This window comes from Poecile atricapillus, chromosome 26 (assembly GCF_030490865.1).
Source record: "Poecile atricapillus isolate bPoeAtr1 chromosome 26, bPoeAtr1.hap1, whole genome shotgun sequence".
Classification (NCBI taxonomy): Eukaryota; Metazoa; Chordata; class Aves; order Passeriformes; family Paridae; genus Poecile; species Poecile atricapillus.
The window spans coordinates 2,582,485-2,605,657 of record NC_081274.1 but is presented as its reverse complement, the minus strand read 5'-3'; the positions used below and the strand labels follow the sequence as shown (position 1 = coordinate 2,605,657).

Genomic DNA, 23,173 nt, shown 5'->3' with positions numbered 1-23,173 from the left:
CTTCCCAGCACACCAACACCATCCATCCCCTGTTGTCTAAATCCTTTCTGGAGTTCCCTTATTGCCCCCATGCGTGTCCATGTCCTTAATTCCCTCTGGGAGAATGACCTCCACATGCTCCCAGGGGACCCTTGAGAGATATTTTGGGGTCTTCATCCCTTTTGTCCAGGATACCCTTCTAACATTCCATTTTCTCCCCTCAATGGTCCCAGCTGGAGCCCAGCTGCGCCCCTCCCCCCCGGGCCTTGGCGCCCCCCTTGAGGGGAATTTGGGGAGGTGGGAGGGGGGAGCGCCAAGGCCGGGCCCCCCCGCGCTGTGGTGGCGGGAGCGGCTGCAGTGGGGAGCGAGTGCGGGCGGAAGCGGCCGAGAGCCCAGCGCTGCCCCAGGCCGAGCTGGCCCAGCTCCATCCGTGCCCCTGCGGTGGGATGCTGTGGGAGTGGGGGGGAAGAGGGAGGCGGCAGTGGGTGCTGGGCCTGGGGGCAGGAGGAGAAGGGAAGGAGAAGCAGGCTTGAGGAACAAAATGGGCATAGGATGCACGTGGGAGGAGAAGGTGGGATTGTGCGGGAGAAGGAGAAGTAGGAGGAAGAGGAGTGTGAGGAAGAGTAGGGCCACAGTAGGAGGAGGAGGAGCAGGAAGAGGAAGAAACACAAGGTTCCACCCTCCCTGTATGTGCAGTCCCAGGAGTGTTTCCCTGCCCACAGTCAGTTGGTGACTGGACAGGGTCATCCACAATTTTCACTGGGCTGAATCTTAGTGTTTCTGAGATTTATTGGGCTAAATGTTGCTGGTTTGCTTTTTTGCAGGGGCTGAATCTTTGTATTCTGGAGCGGGTTTTGCCTGAATTTGATGTTTGGGTAGTTCTTGATCTTTGTTTTGATGTTTGGAGGATGTTTGGTCTGGATGTTGGTGTTTTGGTTTGTTACAGAAACAAGATGCCAAATGACTTTCTGAGATGAACTTGGGCAAGGAGGAACCCCCAGCCCAAGGCGTTCTCTTCTCTTTTTTTCCTCCTAACCAGGAATTTTCATTCCCAAACTGTGCCCAGATGGAAGAGGAAGAGGAAAAGCCCTGGAGATCCCGCACAAGGAGCGGCTGGAAACCCAGTCCAGGGAGCTGCGAGGAGGAAAGATCCCCCCAGTGCCAGGAACACGGCCAGAGATCCAGCCAGAGCTCAGAGCTGGGGGAGAAGCCCCACAAGTGCTTGGAATGTGGGAAGGGCTTCAGAAGGAGCTCTGACCTAATCCGGCACCAGGTGATCCACACTGGGGAAAAGCCCTACGAGTGTAGGGAATGTGGGAAGAGCTTCAGCCAGAGCTCCAACCTGAGGAGTCACCAGATGATCCACACTGGGGAACGGCCCTATCAGTGTGGGAAATGTGGGAAGAGCTTCAGAAGTATCACTGAACTGATGAGACACCAAGTGATCCACACAGGGGAACGGCCCTACACCTGCTTGGAATGTGGGAAGAGCTTTGGGTGGAGCTCCAACCTGAGTGCACACCAGCTCATCCACACTGGGGAGAGGCCCTACGAGTGTCCCGAATGTGGGAAGAGGTTTCAGACCAGCTCTGATGTCCTCAGACATGAGCGGATTCACACAGAGGAGAGGCCCTTCCGCTGCCCCGACTGCGGGAAGGGCTTCAACCGGAATTCCCACCTCATCAGGCACCGGCGCATCCACAGTGGGGAGAGGCCCTACGAGTGTCCCCAGTGTGGGAAGAGCTTCTCAGACAGCTCAGCCTTGACCCGACACCAATGGAGGCACCAGTAAGGGAAGCCCTGCGAGTGCCCCGAGTGCGGGAAGAGCTTCGTGCGCTGCTCCAGCTCCATCCCCCATGGGAGGATCGGCGTTGGATGATCCCCAGTGACCCCCGTTGGGCAGAGCCCTGGTGATCCGTGGTCCTGGTGATCCGTGTTGGGAAGACACCTGGCTGGGAGGCTCCACATCTTCCTGTGTCCTTGTGGGCACCTGGATGAAAGCAGGGGAATGAAAATCCAACAGGATACAGATAAACAATGGGAATTCCTTGTGGGGAGCAGATTTATTGACTTTCAATCCTAAAGAACCTTTTGTCGTCGCCTCAAGGAGTTCTTTGGACAGAGAAAACAGGGTGACATGGAGCTTGTGAGCCCTGGAGGGGAGCACACACGCTCTGGGGGAGGGAGGACACAATCCCCAGTACCACCCTCACCTTCTTCCTCAGGTAGAAGCTGAGCCCCAGCACCAGGAAGACAAAGCCCAACAAGGAGCCCCTGATGCCCATCAGCATCTTGCTGTGGGCAGTGTTTCACGGCATCCCTGGGGCATCTGCCAGATTTAGAACCCCCAAAACCTCTCACAGACACCCCAAGCCTCTTCAAAGACCCTTCAAGTCTCCCCCAGCCTGCCCAGGACTCTCTGAAACCTCTTTTGGAGTCACTAATTTTAAAAAATGAAGAATTTTAGAAAAATTGGAGATCTTAGCTAGAGATAGGCCTTGCTGGAACTAGTTAGAGTTAATGATTAAGTGAAAAGCAGGATTTGAGATAATGAAGCTTAGACTTAGGTAAAAAATTACTTTTCATTGTATGTGTGTTCAGCTGTGCTTATAATGAGAAAAGAGAAACTGATCAACAGGTTCAGGAAGATCACAGACCTTACATCTGGAAACCCATTTAAAAGTCACAAGGGAGAAAATTTGAGTTGTACCAAATGTCATTTGTAATGTCCACCATTGTAAAGGTAGAAAGGTGAGAGTGAGGAAGAGCAGTTTTTCTTCATCTCTTGATGACCTCTCCTCGCCAAAATGACTCCCTCCTCAAATTAGGGAGCCCACCACGTAGGCATAATGACATTTTAAAAACATTACCATTCATTTTTATCTGAAGTGGGGAATGGGAAGTGTTAGCATTATAAATATGTATTCATATTTTGGATATTCAAGACTTTTGTGAATAAAAACACACTGGAATCTTTTGTCAACTTGCAGTGCGTATTAAGGGGTGACTCCCACACTCGCCCAGTGCTGTGATTAAACATCCACTTTGTAACTTTAAACTGTTGGAGAGGTTTTTTCTCCATTAACAGATTGATATTGATACTGGATCAATATTGCTAGTTTGGTAAATCACTGCCAGTCTCTTCCCAGCCTCCCCAGGATCCACCAGAGCCCCTCCTGTTCCTCTCAGGATCCCACAGCCCCCTCCCAATTTCCCCCCACTGCCCCTGCACCCTAAACCCTCTCCCAGTCCCTTCTCAGTCCCACCAGGACTCATCAAGTCCCCTCCCAGTCTCTTCCCAGCACAACCAACCTCATCCCAATCCCTGCTTTCCAATCCCAAATCTCCTTCCATCCCTTCCAGACTCACTCAAATCCCTCCCAGTGACACTCAGCACCCCCAAACTCCCTCCCAGTGTCCACGGGGACCCCCAGAACCCCATCCCACCCTCCCCAACATCCTTCAAAACCCTTCTCAGCTATTCTTGACCTGCAAACCCCTCTTCCAGTTTAAACCAGTCTAGCTCCCAGTTCCTCCCAGCAGGAGCTGCTGGCTCCAGTCCCCGCTGGGGAACACGGCAGTGGCCAGCACGTGGCCCGAGAGCTGCTGCTGGCCCTGGGAGCAGCTCAGCTGGATGTGGGCAGGGGAGAAATCCATCAGGGAGCAGAGCAGGCGGCCGGGGCCGGGCTGGGAGCTCGAGGGCACCAGCGAGATGGCCACGATGGGGGCACTGGGAGAGAGTGGAGAGGAGTGGGATGAGCTGAGGGAGAACTGGGAGAGATGGGAGACGAGTGATGTTGTTTTGAGGGGGACCGGGAATGGACTGGGAGGGACTGGGGTGGCACTGAAAGAGATGAGAGTGGATACTGGGACACTGGAAAAGAGTGTGGAGGTTGGGGAGTGAAGTGGGAATGAACTCGGAAGAGACTGGGAACGGGCTAAAAAGGAGTGGGAGTGACTCTGGGGCCTCTGGGCGGGACTGTGGTGGCACTGGGAGGGACTGTGGTGGCACTGGGAGGGACTGTGGTGGCACTGGGAGGGACTGGGAATGAAGTGCGCGGCACTGGGAGGCCGAGTCCAGCGCGGGGCTCTCGGCTCTGTGGATCTGCCCGGCAACTGATGAGTCATCAGAGAGACGCGCTCTGATTGGCTGAGGAGCGGCAGATCCACGGAGGGGCGAGATGGACATGGAGGGTCACTGGGAGAGGCTGGGATGGACTGGGAGAGGCTGGGATGGACTGGGAGAGCCACGGGAGCCACTGGGAGGGACAAGGGGCCCCCGGGATGGGCAGAAGGAAAGCTGAGGGCTCTGGGGTGATTCCCAGGGAGGTTTGGAGGGGCACGGCCGGGTCCCTCTCTGTGCCCCGCGAGCAGCGGCCCGGACAGAAAAGTTCAGGAGCGGGAGGAGGTGTTTCTCAAGATTGATTTTAATCCTCATTCTCCTGGTCTGATTTGCTCAGTCCTAAGTTCAGTTCATTTCCCCATGTCGGGCTGTTGTGCCCCTGATGGTGATCCCTGAGTGACCTCTCCCTGCCCTTGTCCCGACCCACGAGGACTTGGATTTGTTTCATTTCAGTGGAATTCATGGTGATTTGGGGGGAGCTGGAGCAAAGCAGCTGGAAAGCACAGTGGGCTTGACAGGGACTGAACCAGGGCAGGAGTTGGGGCTGCCTCGAGTGAGCTCTCACAGTGTGATCCTTCATGGGGTCTTTCTAAGGGAATTTTGTTGAAGTTTGACATTCATTATTAAAAAGCAGAGTCACAAGTGAAGCTCCGCTTTCACCTTGAAATGAGGGGATGGAACGTGGGCGCTGGGACTTCCGTAACCTCAAGTTGTTCCTTGATACTGGACACTTTAGCTTTGGCAATCTGAAGCCCTTCAGCAGCAATGGCTCTGCCACCCCCTGGTTTCTGGCTCAGACCCAGCTCGGAGCTTGGACAAGGTCTGGGCTTTGTCCTCTTGAGCTTCGGGAGCCCCCTGGGAAGCACCAGCCCTCCCCAGCCCACCCTTGGTAGGACTTTTTCTTTTCTCTCTGCTGACGATTTTATCCCCAAAACTGCCGTGGGAACGTTGTATCCAAGCTCATCCTCCAGCGCTGCACTTTCCTCCTGTGAATTCCCTGTGCAGGGAATGTGTCTGTGCTTTTCCCTGCTCTGTTCACTGACAAACAAACCTGAGCCCGTGGGACTGTCAGAGCTCCTTCATGCAATGAAATCAGGTTGTGTTGATCATGGCATGTTCTGGAGGAGCTTTTCTTGGTGTGTCTTGTGCTGCTGGAAATGACACAAGAGCCAGGAGGGAACAGAAGCTGCTGCTGCCCGTTGGCTCAGGGCCAGGGAACCAAGTTGTGCTCCCGTGCAGTTGGGCCCTGCTGGAAGCAGAGCCGCCTTTCCCTTGAGCAGCTCAAGCTTGTGACAGCTCCAAACAGGAAACCTCAGCAGAAAACTCTTCCTCCAAACTCAGCTGCTTTCCCTCCTGCAGCTGTTTGGGAAAGAGCCTCAAAGCACAGACTCTGCTGGGAGCCATTGGTGCATTTCCTCCCTCCCGGCAGCAGCAGCAGTTCCTGAGCCCTTCACGGGCTCCTGTCCCTTCACAAACCCTTCAGCTCCCTTTGAACTCTCAGCAGTCACTAACATATGCATTTCTTTCATATTTAAGCTGCATTTAAACTTCTCTTTTTCTCTCCTCTCTATCCTTTTAATCTCCTCTTTATCTCCTTTAATCCCGTCAGCAAAAGTAGGATGGGGATGGAGTCTTGGGGTGGGTGTGGGATGAACTGAGGATCCAGCAGAGAAGGGCAAGGCAGAGGGGAGAGGACTCAGCCAACCCTTCTCCTGCTCTCTCCTCCCCCAGGGTGCAGCTAAAGCAAGTCAGACTGGAAAGGATCCCACAAATGCTGTGTTCTCCTCCCTCTGAGCCTGGCTGGGGATCCTCAGCTTCAGTCTGGTGCAGTGGCTGAGATTCGCTAATTTGAGTTTTTTGGCTAAAGCACTAAATAATGTGGTGGGTTTAGCGCTGGCTGAAATCTCCAGGGCACTTACTCATTTCTCACTGTGAGATATGGATTAGGAGAAGGGCAAACCAGGCTTAAAACTTAGAAGGAATAAAGAAACTTTATTAACCGGAGTACAAGAATGAGAAACTAGAATAAAACTTTCAGAACGCTTTTTCTCTCCTGACTTTTTTTTTTTTTTTACCTGACAACATAGAGATAGAACTTGGGATGTTAACACAGTATTCATTACACGATAGTTTTTTATTAGTTTTTGTAGGGACAGGAGTTTTTCTTGTTATGTCATGGAGGATTTTTTACGAGGAACAGATTTTTTGGTGGTTTTTTATTTTTACAAATAGCAGCCGTCTGGGAAGAAATTTTGCTATCATGACATTTTTCTCATTTTTACAGCCCTCCTAGAGGTGTTTCTATGGGTTATGAATTCATGGGGTGTTATTTTAAGGATGAGTTGTTTGAAGGCAAAGGTTTTCTGCATTTGTTTTTGTGATCATCTTTGGGAACAGAAGTTTTCTTCTTCTCTCCCTGAGGGTAAAGGGCATTTTATTGTTTTTATTTATTATTCTGTTCAAACTTTTTATGGGATTACAGTTACTTTAACACTTGTTTGGTTTCTTTAATGGATGCTTTTGTTTAGATTTACAGGTTGAATGTTTTTTATACTTTATTAATGAATTAAAGGAGATATTTTAGTATATCATTGTTTATTTCTATGGTTTTACTAAAAGAATATTTTAGTTTTAACTGGCATTTTATAATTTCTTTTCTATCTGAGATTTAACTCTTGTTTTTACTGACTTTGATGTTTTTATGTTGTTTTTTTTTGTGTTGTTACTCTTTCCTTTTCAGTCCTTGGAGAGAAGAACAAGGTTTGTAGGTCTCATCTGTGTATTGAAAGGGTTAATATCTTGCCCAGGCTCATAATCTTCCTAGTGTTCCAAATAAATAGGTACTGTGAGGGATACATATCACAGGTGAGCACCCACTGCACAATCTGTTTTGGATTAAATCCCATCTCCGTCTTCATCAGCTCACAGTCACTGTGACACTATTCCTGCATGGAAGAAACAGGCTGGGATGGCCCTTTCTGCTTTTGGTCCTTTTTTTGGCAAATGAAATATTCTATTTGAAAACCTTCAAACCCTCTAGTTTCTTTGTATTTTCCCCTGCAAATGCTGCCAGCCGAGGTTCCCAAGTGTCTGGTTCGTGTTTGTGTGCACAGAGCAAAGGTGTCAGCCTGTGTCCGTGGCCCGGGTGTCTGTCAATGTCCATTGAAGCAGACGGCTGGAAGGGGGCTCTGCCCGCCCTGCGCTGCTCCGGGGCTGGGGCTGGGCTGGCAGAGGCTGCAGAGCGCTCTGAGAGGCACCGCCTCAGCCCCGGCCGGCATCTTGTGCATGGTGGCACCGCCTCAGCCCCGGCCGGCATCTTGTGCATGGTGGCACCGCCTCAGCCTCGGCCGCCATCTTGTGCATGGTGGCACCGCCTCAGCCCCGGCCGCCATCTTGTGCATGGTGGCACCGCCTCAGCCCCGGCCGCCATCTTGTGCATGGTGGCAGCTCTGAGGGCTGTGCGAGGGACGCTCTTCCCCAGCGCTGTTTCGCGTCCTTTCCTTTCCCGGGATGGCATTTGGAAATGTTTCTTCAGCCCTATTCTTAAAAACGAGATTCACTTAATAAATTATAAAAAAGAATTTAATATAAACAAAAAGACAATTAGGAGACAAAAGAAATAAAGCAAAGGGTTAAAACGGCCGGGTGCCCTGGCGGGTTGCCAGGAACACTCCTGGTATCTTGGGAATACTCTTTTTATCCCCCCCTGCTGTGAGGATTTTATGCATATTCAAACATGTCCCCTCCCTGGTTCCGCCTTCTTAGATCATGCTTTTCCACAATTTTTTTATTTTCTGTTGTTCAGCATATTTTTTGCTGGTCATCATTATTCTAGCTGGTCAGCATTATTTGAAGTTTGGTTTCCTTTCTTTTGCAAATGGTCACTTGGTGATAACCATCTGGGCCTCTCATCCTTCCTTTTGAGGGCAGCTGGGCTTCATATCTTCTGCTGATAACAGTTTGGGCTCTATTGTTCTCCTGATAAGCAGCTTTGGCTCAACTGTCCTTGCCCTCTGGGGTTTCCTTGCCTTGTACCTAGGAAATTCTTTTAAGCTTAAAACTTGTTAACAAGAAAAAAGTACATACATAGCTAAAATGTATTTAACATATAATATTCATCTGCGAAAGCCAATATCACAATACAAATTTATAACAAGTTTTCTGAGAAGAAGATGAAGTTTGAGTGGTTTTTCGGGAAGCAGGCTTTGAGATGTAGAATCGTAGTGAGTTTTCTTTTTAGTCTGTGTAGTTTTTTTTGGGAAACTGACATTGAGATGTATGGTCCTGGAGAATCAGATCAGGTCGGTATCAGGCGTTAATCACCGGGTCCTTAGAGCGCTTATCTTGCTTGGGTGGACCCAGCTCTTCTCAGTGTTATCTTAATTGCTGGGTCATTCTCTTGCAAATTCCTGGTTTTCCAGCAGCTGCTTTTGAAATCTTAAGTTGCTTGTGGTTTTTGTTTTACATAAAACATGCTTTTATACATGATTTTATATGTGTACAATAAAACACAAATTATACCAACATATATTACACAACCATACACTTCACTGCCCAAACCCTGTCCCTGTTCGCTTACCCACACTCAAACATGCGTCCATTTTTCACTCACACGTGCTCAAAACACCATGGGTTTTTGTGCTCTGGGCATCCCATCCTCGTTGCCAAGAACATCATGGGTGCTGGAAGATGCCCGTGCACAAAATTGCAAAGCAAGTCTTATTTTATTAGTTGCTGTTGCAAATAATAGCTACAAACCCCTGGATTGGTGAAAAGCCACTGAGCAGCGGCAGGAGATGGAGCATGGTGCTCCAACGGGAGGGGCAGGCAGGCCATGCATCTTCAGGGCATGCCCTGCATCAAAAAGGCGTGCATTTTGTCCTTCTTGCCTCTCCTCTGCAGAACCAAGCCTCCTATCTTCTCCCCTGGAGTGGAATTTTCCCAGTTACCATGTCATCTCACCCTTGGCCAGTACAGGAGGTAAGGTCACCATGCCAATAACAGCCTCATTGTTACTGTTCCTCTTTCACAGGTTAACTTCCCATCAATTGGTCAATCCGTTGTTCCTCTTAAGGGTCAAATTCCCAGCAGTCGACCCATAAGGTTTCCTTCAAAGTCTGTTCTTTGTCATCCTGTTGGTGTGCACAACAGAGGACCAAATACGGCAGGGCCTTAGACACAACTTTGCTCCCTGACACACACAGGCTCCTTGTCCCACTACTGCCCTTCAGTAACACCTTTAACTCCACAATGCTGTGGATCCGGGCCTTCAGCACAGGGACCTTTCCAGCCTGATCTGCGCTCCTTCCTCTGCGTCTCTGCACAAAACACGGTGCAGGAGAGAACGGCAGGAGGGGCCTGTGTGTCACAGCGCTCCGGATTTGTGACCCTTCAGCTCCACAGAGATGCAGGTGAAAAAGGCAAACTGTTTATTAACAGGGATGAACTGGAAAGGGAAAGAAGGGGATGGGCATGGACTGAGGGCTGGAGGGAAGGAGCTGTCAAAAGGGAGGAAGAATAGAGGGAAAAAAGGGGATGGGCACAGTCTGAGGGCTGGAGGGAGCTATCTACAGGCTGGGAGAGGGCTGAAGCCCCGTGAGAATCCCACAGGCTCAGCTGTGCCAGTTGTCTCCAGTGGCACTGGGAGGTAGTGTCCTCTTCAGTGTCTCCTGCTGCTGTTCTTGGGACACTTGTTTACTGGCAAACTGAGCTTGGATATTCTGGTTGCTGTGGGATGGAGTGGTGTCTTTCCTCGGGGCTTCAGTGGCTGGAAGAGAGAGGAGGAGAGGCACGGTCAGGGCATGCATCTGCAGGGATCCTAGGAGACATTCCTCCCAAGGACATTCCACCTGGCTCTTGCAATGGCCACAAGAGTGGACCAGACAACAGGATCAGCCAGAAGGTGCTGGCCACAACTCCCACCCATGTCCCTGAAATCTCTCTGCTCTCTGCCCACACCGCCCTCACCCAGACAGGGAACGAAGCACTCTGCAGCTGGGCCAGGGATTGCAGCTCCCTGCCCAGGCATTGCAAGTGCCCCCCACCAGCCCCCAGTGCCAGCCTGCTGCTCTCACTCACCCTCACTGAGGGTCTGCAGCTCTTCCTTGTGCGCCCTTGTTCATGAACATCCTGACCGTGCCTGGGAACACAGAGCCTGTCAGGGCCCCAGCAGCACAGCTCCCTGCCAGCGGCGCTGCCAGCCCTGTGGCCACACGGCCTCCCGTCCCGGCAGGGCTCAGCCCGGGCCCTTGCCGCATCCTGACTCAGCCCAAGGGCACGGCTGCCAGAGGCCGGCAGCAGCAGCCCCGAGGGCAGCCGGGGCTCCAGGGCACCGGGCCCGGGTGCCGCTGCCGGGGCAGCAGCCGGGGCTGGGGCCGAGCTGCGGCGGGGCGGGGAGGGAGCCCGGGCTCGTGGCTCACCGATGAAGCTGACGGCCGCCTCTCGCAGGGACTCCTGCGGGCTGTCCAGATATGGCAGGGCCCGGCTCACCTGCTCGGCCGCTCGCCTCTCGTCCTGTGCCAGCTGCAGAGAGCGGCAGGAGGGAAGGGTTGGTGCGGGCTCTGCCCCTCGGCCGGGTGCTGCCTGCGGCCAGCCCCGGCCTCCCGTGCCCGCCCAGCCCTGAGGCCCGGCCAGCAGCCCCACTGGGCTGGGGCTCTATCGACACCCGGCTCGGGGCCACAGGAGCCTGGAGAGGAACCCGTGTGGCCCAGGGAAGGGAGCAGCATGTGGGGCACAGGCTGGCTCCCCTGGGTGCAGCACTGGGCCACAGCTGCCAGCCCCACACACTGAGCACTGGGGCCAGGGAGCTTCTCCAGGCTGAGGCTGGGGTTTCCAGGCCGTCCTTTACCACACATTCGGCGATCTTCGACAGATCCTCTGTTGGCAGCACACACAGGAGCTCTGTGTTCTTCAAGAAGGTGGCAGCACAGTGCAGGGTTTCCCGAGAGGCCTGGAGAGATGCAGAGATGGCATTGCTGCCCAGGGCACAGGAGTTGCATCCCTGTGCCAAGGCCAGGAGGAAGCTGCAGCCTGGGAGGCAGCAGAGCAGGAAGCAGCCGAGCCCCCTCCCAGAGATCAACCAGCATCACACAAAACCTCACATCAGCCACGCGCAGGTTCTCATCGTGGCAGTGCAAAATGAGTGGGAGCAGGCTCTGCTTCACAATTCCCTCCATTGCCTTTTTTCCCTCTTCCACTACCAGGTTCATGGCCTTGCAGAAGAGGTGAATGGAGAGCACCTGCACGTGGCTTTTGTCCTGGAGGAAAGAAGGAGGAAAAGATCTCAGCGCCAACTTCTCCAGCCCACCTGGGCAAAGGCCTGAAAATCCACAGGACCAAAGTTTGTGTGGGCAGTAGCCAGTGCCCGTGGCCGGGGCACAGAGCCTTACATGGTCAAAGAGAGGCACAAGTGGCTCAGCAAGCTTGGGGGCAGCAGTCCTTGATAAACGAAGATGTTTTCTCTTGAGCAGATTTGTGAACACAGACAGAGACATGCTGACCACTTCTCCGTCTGTGTCACTCAGCAGCTGCAGGAAGCTTCGACACAGTCTGCGTATATGTGCGGCCTGTGTGGAACACAAGGCTGTGCTGGGAAGCCCTGAACGGCTGCAGTGCCAAGACCACCCTGGCACTGCAACCCCACCCTGCTGCTGCTGGGCCCAGAGGCCAAAGGCCTGTCCCAAAGCACTCAGGCAGGTGAGGCAGGAGAGCTGGGAGCAGCTGCCTCAGCTCCTGAATCACAGCCAGCCCAAGGGGCTGCTTTGCCCAGCACAGCTTCAGCCGCTGCCCCGTTCTCACCAGCGAGGGTTCCTTGCTGAGCACCACGAGGCCTCTGAGCGCCAGGCGACGCCTCTGCCTGCACTCGCTCTGCAGCTGCCTTGACGTGATCTCAAGGACACAGTACCCACAGTCACTCAAGTGTAGGCAATCCAGGACCTGAAAGGCACAGGGCAGTGACAGGGGAACCAGCCAGCAGGAGCCTGGAACTGTGCAGGGCTGGGCCCAGGCAGCAGCACAGGGCGCGGGCACCGTCCCAGGCAGCTGTGGCTATGCAAGGGGACAGGGCTGGCAGGCAGCTCAGCGAGGTAGTGCTGGCCATCAGGCTCACCTCCACAAGGAATGCCAGGGAGGACAGATCCCAAGGTGCCTCCTCCCTGATGAGCCTCCGGATAAATTGGTGTGCGACATGGTAACACAAGGGCGTCAAGTCACGGCGCATCACCCTGGAAGGGGGGAAATGGCACCAAGACACTGAGGTGGGGGGTGGGGGGGCAAACCTCTCCCAGGGATGACTCACGGAGATCTGGCCTTTCCCCAGCATCCCTGGAGGGACTGTGGGTGTTTTGGGACCATGGGGCTCCTTCTGGGCACCCTCCTCTCAGACTTCTCCAGTCTGCTCAGCCATCCCTCAATGGCACAGCCCTCTGGCCAGGACCACAGGGACTGTGGTAGGGCACCCTGGGCACAGGGCACACATTTCAGAGGCAGTGGTGAGAAGGGGTCTCACCTGGCCAACAGACCCACGGCATAGTGCTGGGTGTCAGCACGGAGCAGCGTTTCCCAGCCACACTTGCGCTCCATGGCCATCAACTCATTGTCATAGTGCAGAAAGCAGAGCAGAGCCTTCATGGTCTGCACTGCAAACCTGTGTGCAGAGCAAAGCCCAGGTCACATTGGGTGAATTGGTGTCAGCCACAAGGGCATGGGAAGGACAGGAGGACTGGCACCTGTTGGGTTTTTTGGGAAGGTGGTGTTCCTGCTGGCATGCTCTCCAGAAGTTATCAACTTCTGCTGGCATCAGCTGTGTGGTGGTGAAAACGTGCAACAGCAGAGCCGTAAAGAGAGAGTCGGAATAATGCATCATCGCCTCATGGCGCTGAGGCACTTGCAGAATCACCCAGAGCACCAGAGTTGCCTGCAAAAGAAGCACACCAAGACAGCGCTCAGTGCCAAGGCGTCCATGGGGCAGAGCCCAAGGGGAGATGCAGGGGGAACAGCGGGCCCGGTGCCCCCTGGGCCTGCCCCTAGCCCAGGTTTCAGCCCAGCCTGAGGCAAGGAGAGGATGAAGAGCTGCTGGAGAAGCGACCTAGGGGACAGTCAAGGCCAGTTCCACAAACTCACAGCCAGAGCGAAAACGTCCTTGTTGTCCTCATCAGAGGTGCAGATGCTGCAAAGTGGCCAGTTCTCCATCACATGGAGCAGAGTTGGCAGCACCTTCTCCATTGCTGGTCCTGATGAGGCTATGGTTTGCCACATCACTGCAGCAGCTCTGTGGGATCAGAGCTCTGTGTCAGGGGTGTCTGAGTCACAGAGCCATGCCCTGTGTAGCTGTGGGGTCCCAGGTGACAAAGCCCCAGTGCCCTGAGGGGCAGGGAGGGAGCATTGGCAGCAGCCTCAGGAAACAGAGGGGCCCGAGGCTCCTGGACCTCTCTGCCTGTTGGGCAGAGCCCATTGGACAGGCTGTGCAGGGCAATGGGCCCTAAAGGCCGGTGAGCCCTGAGCTCTCAAGGCACGTGGGCCCCATACCTGTCACACGATGGGGCACAGCGCAGGAGGGTCAGCACCACATCGTCCGGGTATTCTTCAGCCAGCCTCATGATGTTAGTGGCCAGCCTGGCATCCACCGTAACGGAGCGCATAAGACACTGGTGAATGCTCCGTACAATAGCTGGCACCTAGAGTAGGAATGGGGAAGACTTGGAGCGCTGTCCAAGGCAGCAGCTTCCCCAGCTTCTCCCAAGAAGTGCTTCCCTTCCTGCCACACTGTGCTGGCCTCAAAAGCTGAGGGGGCCCTGTGGATGTGGCTTGAAGGGGCACACGATCGTGGCAGACCTCCAGTTCTGGCCCCTGGCTGGCTACCTGCTGGTCAGAAGGAACACCCCCCTTTCAAAAACATCCGTATTAGGTGCATGACTCACCGTGGGAGGGGGCGTAGTGTCAGTATTTGTGATGCCCTGAGTCTCTCTAGTGTTTGGAATGGCCATGTCCTCAGTCAGTGCCACATCAGAGTTTGCCCTGGCAGCACTCACCGCAGCATCAGAGTCTTGTGAGGGCACAGCTGAATCTGGGCTGACATCAGGCTCTGCCTGGAGCTCGGTCAGCCCCGAGTCAGGCTCAGCTGTGCCCTCAGTTCCCATGGGGCTGATCTTTCTATGCCGAATTGGCAGGAACCGGCGGAACCTCTGTGCAGAATGAACAAAGGACAGGGAAGAGAGGCATGTTCCAAGGAGTGCTCCATGTGCAGAGCTGGGCTGAGCAGTGACAGCAGGCCCAGCCCAGGTGGGGACGGCTGCAGGTACCTTCAGCATTTTGCGGAAGCGGCCACGGGCAGGCTCCTGCTCTTGTGTCCTGTCCATGGCTGCATCTGTCAAAGAGCAGCCAGAGCTGAGGGGCTGCAGGAGAGGCCGGAGAACACAGCCCAGCCCTGCACTCCCCAGGCAGGGACAGCCCTGGGGTGGCTCAGGGGATGGAGCACGGCCACTGCCAGGGGTCAGACCCAGCCCATATTCCGTCCTGCCCTTGGGAATGTCCACATGGGATGGGATGGGATGGGATGGGATGGGATGGGATGGGATGGGATGGGATGGGATGGGATGGGATGGGATGGGATGGGATGGTGCGGGGCCCAGCTGGCTGCAGCTTCAGCCCTGTGGCCCAGCTCTGCCACTCACCATCCTGCCCTTGCTGGAACTGCTCTGGCTCTTCAGGGTGTTCTGCTGGGGCAGCTCCAGGGTCGGTGTTTCTGTTCCGTTGGAACACTCTGAATAGCCTGAAGAATCTGCCCGCCATGACAAAATCGGGCCTTGGGAGCACCTTCTAAAGAGATGTCAACGGAAAGCTCCGGCTCACCAAGACCCACAGTCTGCTCACAACGTGAGCTGTAGGAGTTACGCCTCAGAAAAGCTCCGGGTCAGGCACTAACGAGTGGGCTGTGTGGGGGCTCCTCACAGCACCACTCTGGCGTGTCCTGTCCCGTCGCATGCACCAGGCACTCTGGTGTGCTCTTGTCACCGCCAGCTCTTGTCCATTCCACCGTTCCATTCCACGGTTACCAGGCTGCGCCGTGTCACTAACGGCCCTTGCACACTCTGCCACCTGCCCTGGTTCCGCCCCCATCCCCCCCAAAGTGGCCCAGGATGGAAGGAATCCCTTGCCCAAAGTGTCTAAGACAGCCTGACAGGATCTTTAGGAACAGCTCCAACCATCAGCAAACGCTGCCCTGCTCTGCAGGCTCAGGGCAGCAGAAGGAGCCCCCAGGGCTGCCGAGGCAGCTGCAGCAGGAAGGGCACGGGGCCTTGCACAGAATCTGTACAGGGGCCTGGCAGCACTGAAATCAGCAGGTGTGGCAGAGTCCCCACCGAGGCAGACCTGCCACCCCAGCCGAGCCCTGGCAGTGCTGGTGCCCTTCTCCTGCCCCAGAGACCTGTGCCCCTGGGGGGCTTCTGTGCCAGAGGGCCAAAGCCAAAGCCCCATGCACTGGGGGCTGGGCTCCTTCCTTTGGGGTCTTGGCAGGAGCTCGTGGAGCTATTGCTGGCCACTCCTGCTATCTGTCAGGTGATGTTGCTCCTTCCTGGAATGATGTTTTTCATGGAAGGGGTTTGCAGTAGCACAAAAACACCATCAGCTGCTGAGTTTCCCAGGATGGCTAGATTGTACAGAGGCACTGTCCTGTATCAGTGGGATCTTCTCTGTCTTTTTCTGGGACAAACATTAGCCCAGTCTCTGATGGTCAAGGCTCCAGTTGCTGTGTGTCTGTCTGTGGTACAGCTGATGCAAGGCAAACATTTCATCCACAGACAGAGTCCTGCTTGAACAGTCACAGAGCTACATCTATTTTTACATTAGTAATTTTTACATTAGTAATTTTAATTTTTTTTTAAGTTTTCCAGAGCCTGCTGACTGTTTTCAAGGTTTTCTCTGTGTCCCCAGTGCACATTCTCCAGAAACTGTGCTTTCACATCCTCTTGCATTTATTAAAGTTACCTGCAATGACCAGTCAATCAAAGCCCTGGGAAAACTTCAACTTCAAGGTGAAACCGGGCAAAATATTTATCTCCCACATCTGAAGCCATGAATTGCCAAGTACTGTCCTCAGTATACCTGTAGGTGTGCTGATGCCATTTCAAAGCGGTTGCCAATGAAAACAAATTTTAATAGTTTTGTAGTTTCCACATTGGAATTAAAATCCTTGACTAGAAAAATCACATGTCAAAATTTTTAGGACTTTTACAAACCAGAGCTGTCATTCTCGCCTTGCATTTTATAGTCTCTGAACAGTCACAGAAGGTTTTAGTTCTAGACAGTACAGAAAAAGTCCTTGGTGTTCAGCTATACTTTTATATCAGCATATACTCCTGATCATTATTTTAGGCAGGAGCAGCAAACTCAAGAATGAGCCAAACAGGCTGTTCCTGTCTTCTCATGTCCTGAGTCTCTCTCTCTCTGTGTCACGACCTGAGTGTGGAAGGCGAGCCCGCCCTCAAGCACGGCCATCCAAGTCAGTCACGGGCACAGGCTGCAGCTGAAGCTGCCAAGCGTTGCTGTGAGGCTGGCAAGTCAAGAGAAAGCCATTGTGGCCAATTCTGCTGAAGCCTTTTGCCAAACCAAAGGCAGCTGTGCCCACAGCCTCCCCCTGTTTGGCACCCGGCTGCTGCGGACGCCTCAGTGCACAGGTGCTGACGTTCGGGCTGCTGCTGTTCCTGTGCCCACTCTGCTGCTGTTCCTGTGCCCACTCTGCTGCTGTTCCTGTGCACACTCTGCTGCTGTTCCTGTGCCCACTGCTGCTGTTCCTGTGCACACTCTGCTGCTGTTCCTGTGCCCACTCTGCTGCTGTTCCTGTGCCCACTCTGCTGCTGTTCCTGTGCACACTCTGCTGCTGTTCCTGTGCCCACTCTGCTGCTGTTCCTGTGCCCACTCTGCTGCTGTTCCTGTGCACACTCTGCTGCTGTTCCTGTGCCCACTCTGCTGCTGTTCCTGTGCCCACTCTGCTGCTGTTCCTGTGCCCACTCTGCTGCTGTTCCTGTGCACACTCTGCTGCTGTTTCTGTGGGCTCCAGAGCCGCTTGGGCAGCAGTGACTGGGCAGCCCTGCTGGAGGAGACATCGCTGCCCTCCCCATGGTGGCAGCAGCTCTGTGGGCCCCGAGCTCTGTGTCAGGCGGGCCTCGGTCACAGCAGCGTGGCCTGGGCAGCCGTGAGGGCCCGGCCTGGCCGCCAGCCCTGCCTCTGCCCACTGCCCCTCATCGCAGGCACCCAGTGGCCATGGCCTGGCAGCACCCCCCTGCCCTCCATGTCCCCAGCCAGCCCAGCCTGGGCACCTTGGGCTGTCCCCACCCTCCTGGAGGGGTGGTGTCCCAGCCTCGAGGGCTTCTGCTGCAGGCCTGGGAGACTTTTTGGGGAAGCGCCAGATCAGCCGGGTGTCAGGAACCAGGCGGCTGCCCAGGGGCTGCTTATGGCCTCTGACACCCAGTTCCTCAGGTCTTCCCACCACCCCGGCCCCTCAGGGGCCTCCTATCCACTCGGAGCCTCCTGCCATCCACTCCCTCACACATCCCCCTTGTGCCTTCCCACTGCCTTGTCCCGTCAGGGCCTCCACAGCCCCTCATCCCTTCATGGCCTCCCAGCACCCTGTTCCCTCAGGGTCTCCCCCAGCGTGGCCCGGCAGCAGCGCCGCAGCCCCACAGGAGCTCCAGAGGAGCTGGATCAAGAGGCACCTGGGAGCCCTCAGCAGCCCAGCCAGCACCACACGGGCACGAGGACACAGATGGCACTTCCTGGCTGGGACAGGGGTTGTGCCCTCAGCAAAACCACCAAAGGCCAAGGGGCTTCTGGCCATTTTCCCTTCACCACTGCACACCCCAGCAGGTTGCTGAGCACAAGGACCCTTTTCCTTCTCTTCCCCGATATCCTGCGGACCTTGGGCAGCAAAAGAAAGCTCCTGGGAGTCTGTGTATTTATAACATATCCTATATTTACATACTAAACAAAAACAAAAATAAGGAAAGAACAATTTTGAAGAAAAATAAAATCCTGGCTGGCTCAGGTGGCCCCAGCAGACAGAGCCTCCCAGATCAGCTCTCAGCAGAGCTCCAGCAGCGCATCCAGTCAAGGCCTGAGAGATGAGACCGTGTCCTCTGTGCCATGTGGAGCTGATCTTGCAGGTTTCCAAAGATGGAATATTGAGTTCTCTCTACTGCCTGGAGGATACAAAGGTTTTGAATTGCCAGGCTTCTGATGGCGGGGCTGATGTTATGTGCCATGTCTTCAAGGGCTGGAAGAGACAAACAGAGCTGTTAGTGTTCTGGAACACACATAGTCACGGAATGATTATATGAAGGTGCTTTATTGAAGAGCTCTGGGTGTCAGGGGTACACATACCCAAAGCTGACCCATCTTGGTTTTGAGCTGAACATGTTTTATACTCTATCGTTATATAACTTACATATTAAACTTCCATTGTTCTATTGCATGCATTGTTTTTACCCAGGCATGGATTTTTCGTGATTCTCCCCAGCCCCCTAACATTGTTCCTCATGTTCTTTAAACAATAATTATATCTAATCACATCTAACAATTGTATCATTTATCATCTACTGATTACACAGGTGCAGTTTCACCTGATCTTTAGCAAGTACAAGGCCTAACATTTCCCAGGGCCTACTTTTCCCTGGGCTTTCCAAACCTAACTTTCTTTCTAAGTCCCCGAATTTTCTAAGATTTTAAGACCTTTTACTATCATTCCCCCCTTTGAAAGCATTTTCACTTCACCATAAGTGCAAATGTTTTTACTTGATAGAGTCCTTTGTTTCTGAGTTTATACTTGATGTTCTTCGAATCCTTGATTGATGTAAGCACTGTTCTGGATGTTGTCACAAATTGGAGAACCAGAAGATGGTGGGTGTAGATCTTGTGTCAGTGCCTTTATTATTTTCTGGTTCCAGGACGTTTTCTTCTGTATTTCTCCCTTGAAGATGCTGTCAACTAACCAAATTGCTAAGAATACAATTAGTAAGATGATCACATTCTCAATGATAGATTTAATCCATGAACTCACATTCCACCCTAACCCTTTGAAGATTTTGCCTGACCAACTTGTAGACAAATCCTTTTGCTCTTCCTGTGCTTCGTGCTCTATTTGTTGCAACTGATAGATGTCATATTCTACATCTGCAGTCACATTTGGGGTGTGGATGCAGCAATGATCAATCCGTCCCTTTAGAAAAACTCACACACTCCATGCTCTTTCAGGAGTAGTAAATTGTCATTGTACGTTTAGTTCTTTAAATCTTTCCTGGGTGACTCTTGCTAATGTATCTACCTGACCTGTTTCTTTATTCTGATAGTTTGCTATAGGACCAAGCAAAGATTCCAGGGCCCACCTAAATTTCACTTCACTAGAGCGTTCTTGCCAAGTGTTATCTTGATTCTATTCCTATCCTAATCCTTCCTAGCTGTTCCTGTGTCTAGCCACTGAGTTGATTTTGCCATTGTTAGCATCCGTACCGAGATTAATTTTTGTTTCATCAATTTCACCAATGCCTCTGCACCCCAATGATATTTGTTATGTTTAATTTGTAGAACTTCTCTCATTAACAAGGGGGTTAACACTATTTGTCTTTGTGCAGTTACATACCTGCCTTCTGAATTCTTTTGTGCATTTAGCAAATGTCCCAGTTTCTCATCTCCTATTGAATATTTCGGCTTTGGAGGCAAATTAAATTGAGATACATTAGTTTTTAAAGGTATCAATGCCATTGTTGTTTGCACTTCTCGAGCAGCTTGTCGGGCTATCCAGTCTGCTTTTCGATTTTCCTCACAAATTTTGGAGTTTCTTGATTGGTGTGCTTTAGAGTGTATAATTGCTACTTGTTCAGGTTTTGTACTGCTTTTATCAATTGCAAAATTGCATCTTGATGTTTAATGTATATACCTTGAGAAGACAGCAGTCTTCCTTCTTTCCACAGTGCTCTGTGTACATGCACTACTCCAAAAGCATACTTTGAGCCAGTCCATATGTTTACCCTTTTCCCTTCACTTAATTCTAGTGTTCTGGTTAAGGCAACCAGTTCTGCCCTCTGGGCAGATGGATTTGCTGATAATGCTTTTGCCTCCACTATTGTACTGACTGTTGTTACCGCATATCCAGCGTATCTGGTCCCGTTCTCCACGAAGCTGCTTCCATCTGTGAATAGCTCTCACTCTGGTTTCTAGAGTGGGATGTCTTTCAGTGTTGGAGTCTGAGATACAGACTGTGTGCCCTTGGTTTTTTTAGTTCTAGGATTCAAGGAAACACTGAATTTCATATAATATGAAATTCATGTGCATGTTTTCATGGTGATACATGAAAACAAATGCTAAAGTTAGATAGGAAAGGTAGGTGTGTAGATTAGAAAGTTTCTTAAATCACTGGGTGAAAAAGTAGTTTAGAGAACAAGAGACAAGATAGAGGATTTAGGGTGTTGTCTCTTGTCCTTCTTCTTTCTTCTTCATGTTCTTCTCCTAGGGGTGTTTGGGTAGTAGTAGGTGATTGGGTAGAAAATGCCGCAGTGCAGCACACAGGTGTTGGGTCATTGGGTCACTAAGGAAAATAGCTTGGTTGGTATTTGTTAATTGGGTAAATGGACATATAAAAGACCTTGAAGAAGATCTTTGTGAGCCATTTTACCCCTTTTCTATCATAGTGCACATAACTCCTTGTACCTTGTAATGCTGCTAAGAAAAAATAGACAACTGAGACCGAACGAGAGAAAAAACCAGCCTCCCTCTCATCAATCATCAGTTCAAAGGGAAAAAGAACCCAAATCCGAAAGTCCAAAATGAGACAGTGAAAAATGCAAAAACAAGATAAAATCTGTGTTTGTGGCACATCCATATGTTAATGCTGCCTGTTACAATCACAGTAATTTTATAAAAGTATAAAAAAGATCCCAAAGAAAGAATTAGACAAAATAAATAAGTAGTGTGAACAGTTGAAACAGCAGTATAGCAACTGAGATGGGCCAACCATAACTAAAATATTTTTGTAGGTTTAATGCAAGAAGTAGTTACAGAATTAAAATTATTTAAATATTAGATTTGTGAAAGACTTAAAATAGCTAAAAAAATAGCTGTGGGAAAGTGAGAGTCTAGCTCCAGACCAATTTTTAAAATGAAATCTTACTCAAACTTCCAAGACATTAAAATGACCTGGAAGATAAATTTTGAATCATCAAATAATTAAAACAGTTTGTATCAGATAACAATACTAACACCTGGCCACCAAAAACTCCTGCTGGATATTAGAGAATGACAAAAAGAAACTAATTGTAGGATAACCATGTTGATTTGTGCTGGTATAAAAGTTCTGGAGCTAACCCTTACCAATCCATAAGTGACCTAAAATTCTATTTGGAACAACCAGGTACAACAAGTAACAAATGGAAAGCCCCTGATAGAATATATTAAATTTGTGAGTAAAGAGCATATAGTGAATTATCTCAAAGGTGGAGAAGAACCTGTATCTTAAGAGTTACATGACCCTCCTTCTTCGAGGTCCAGGAGCAATATGTTAAGAACACCACTTTATGAAACATTAAAGAACAATAAAAGAGACTTGAACCTTGACTTTCCAAAAGCAAGAAGAAACCAGAAATGAAGACAAATGGCCTGCAGAGAGATGACCCAGCCACTTGAGCTGCAGATGGATCTTAGAGATATAGAACCCAAATCTATCTATTGAATCAGTTCATAAAGCTGCAGACAGTAGTTAAAGTTGTTTCAAACCACACCTCTACTGCCCTAAAGCTGCTGGCCAAGCAACATTCACAAATGTGAGCATTTGTTTATGAAAACAAAATTGCCCTGGACTATTTGTTAGCTGAAGAAGGGGGAGTTTGTAGAAAGTTTAACAAATCTGAGTGTTGTATAAAGATAAATGATTATAGAAGAGCCATCACAAAAATTGCTAAAGATATATATACCAGTTCAAAAATAGAATTTTATTTTGAAGACTGATTAGTGAGATAACCTTTTTAGAAGCACTTAGTGGAAAAAGTTAAAATTTATGGTATAGTGTTTTATATTAAGATTATTGTTTCTATTTTGTATAATTTCATGCCTTATTAGACTAATCCGTTCAGTAATTCAAGGAATACTGAATGAAAAGAAACTATAATAGCTCAAAAAAAAGTTAACTAAATTTGAAAGAGAGTGCAAAAAGCTTGATACAGCATGGAAAAAGTTTAAAAATTAGAAATGAAAATAAAGTAAATGCAAGAAATGAAATTATTGAGAAGATAAAAAAAATAAGATTCAAGTTTGTTTGTTTTTTTTTTTTTTTAAAGCATGAATAAATGTAATAAAAAAGAGAAATGGGGCATTAAAATAAATGGAATTGATTTGTGCTGACTAAATTTTAACTATTCGGAAAGTTATTATTAGAAGCATATTAGAAGCAATTATATTATTTTACTAAACTGTATTCTTTTATACCAAATTACTATTCAATTTACTAAACTGTATTTATTTTTAATTAAACTGCCATTAACCCAAGGGACCTAGTTGTCAAAATTGTAATTTCTTTTATAACAACCGGTGAGGCGGCGGCGGAGCTCGGAGGCGGCCCCGGCCATCGCAGGTGGGAGCCGCGCTCGGTTCTGCGGGGGCTCGGGGCTCGCTGCGGGCCCGGGAGGGGGCGGCAGGGGGCTGTGGCGGGTGGCTTGTGCCGTGGCCGGCCCGTGTTGGCCCTGGGCTGAGGGCGCTGCGGGAGCGGCTGCCCGCGGTCTCCTTGCCGCTGGGGCCTCGGCAGGAGGCGGTGGCGGAGCAGCGCTGGCTCGTCCCGCTTCGTGTCGGGAGGCCGGAGGTGGCTGCGCTGTGCCCGGGACGCTGCGCTGGGGCCGCCTCCGAGCTCCGCCGCCGCCTCACCGGGCTCCGGCCGCTGCTGCCGCCGCTGCCGGGCCCGCACAGACGCTCCGGCAATGGCGGCTCTCCTGCCCCACGGCCGCCCTGGGGGCGCCAGCGGGGCCGGGCTTGTCCCCGCTCTGCCCAATCAGCGCGCGCCAGAGCCACGAGTGACGGCAGAAGCAGCCAATCGCAGCC

At 51.4% G+C, this 23,173-nt stretch overlaps 1 pseudogene; it reads left to right on the top strand.

Moving 5' to 3' along the window:
* The window catches only part of LOC131588512 (zinc finger protein 91-like), a 182,341-nt pseudogene that overhangs the window by 100,435 nt on the left and 58,733 nt on the right, over window positions 1-23,173 (top strand).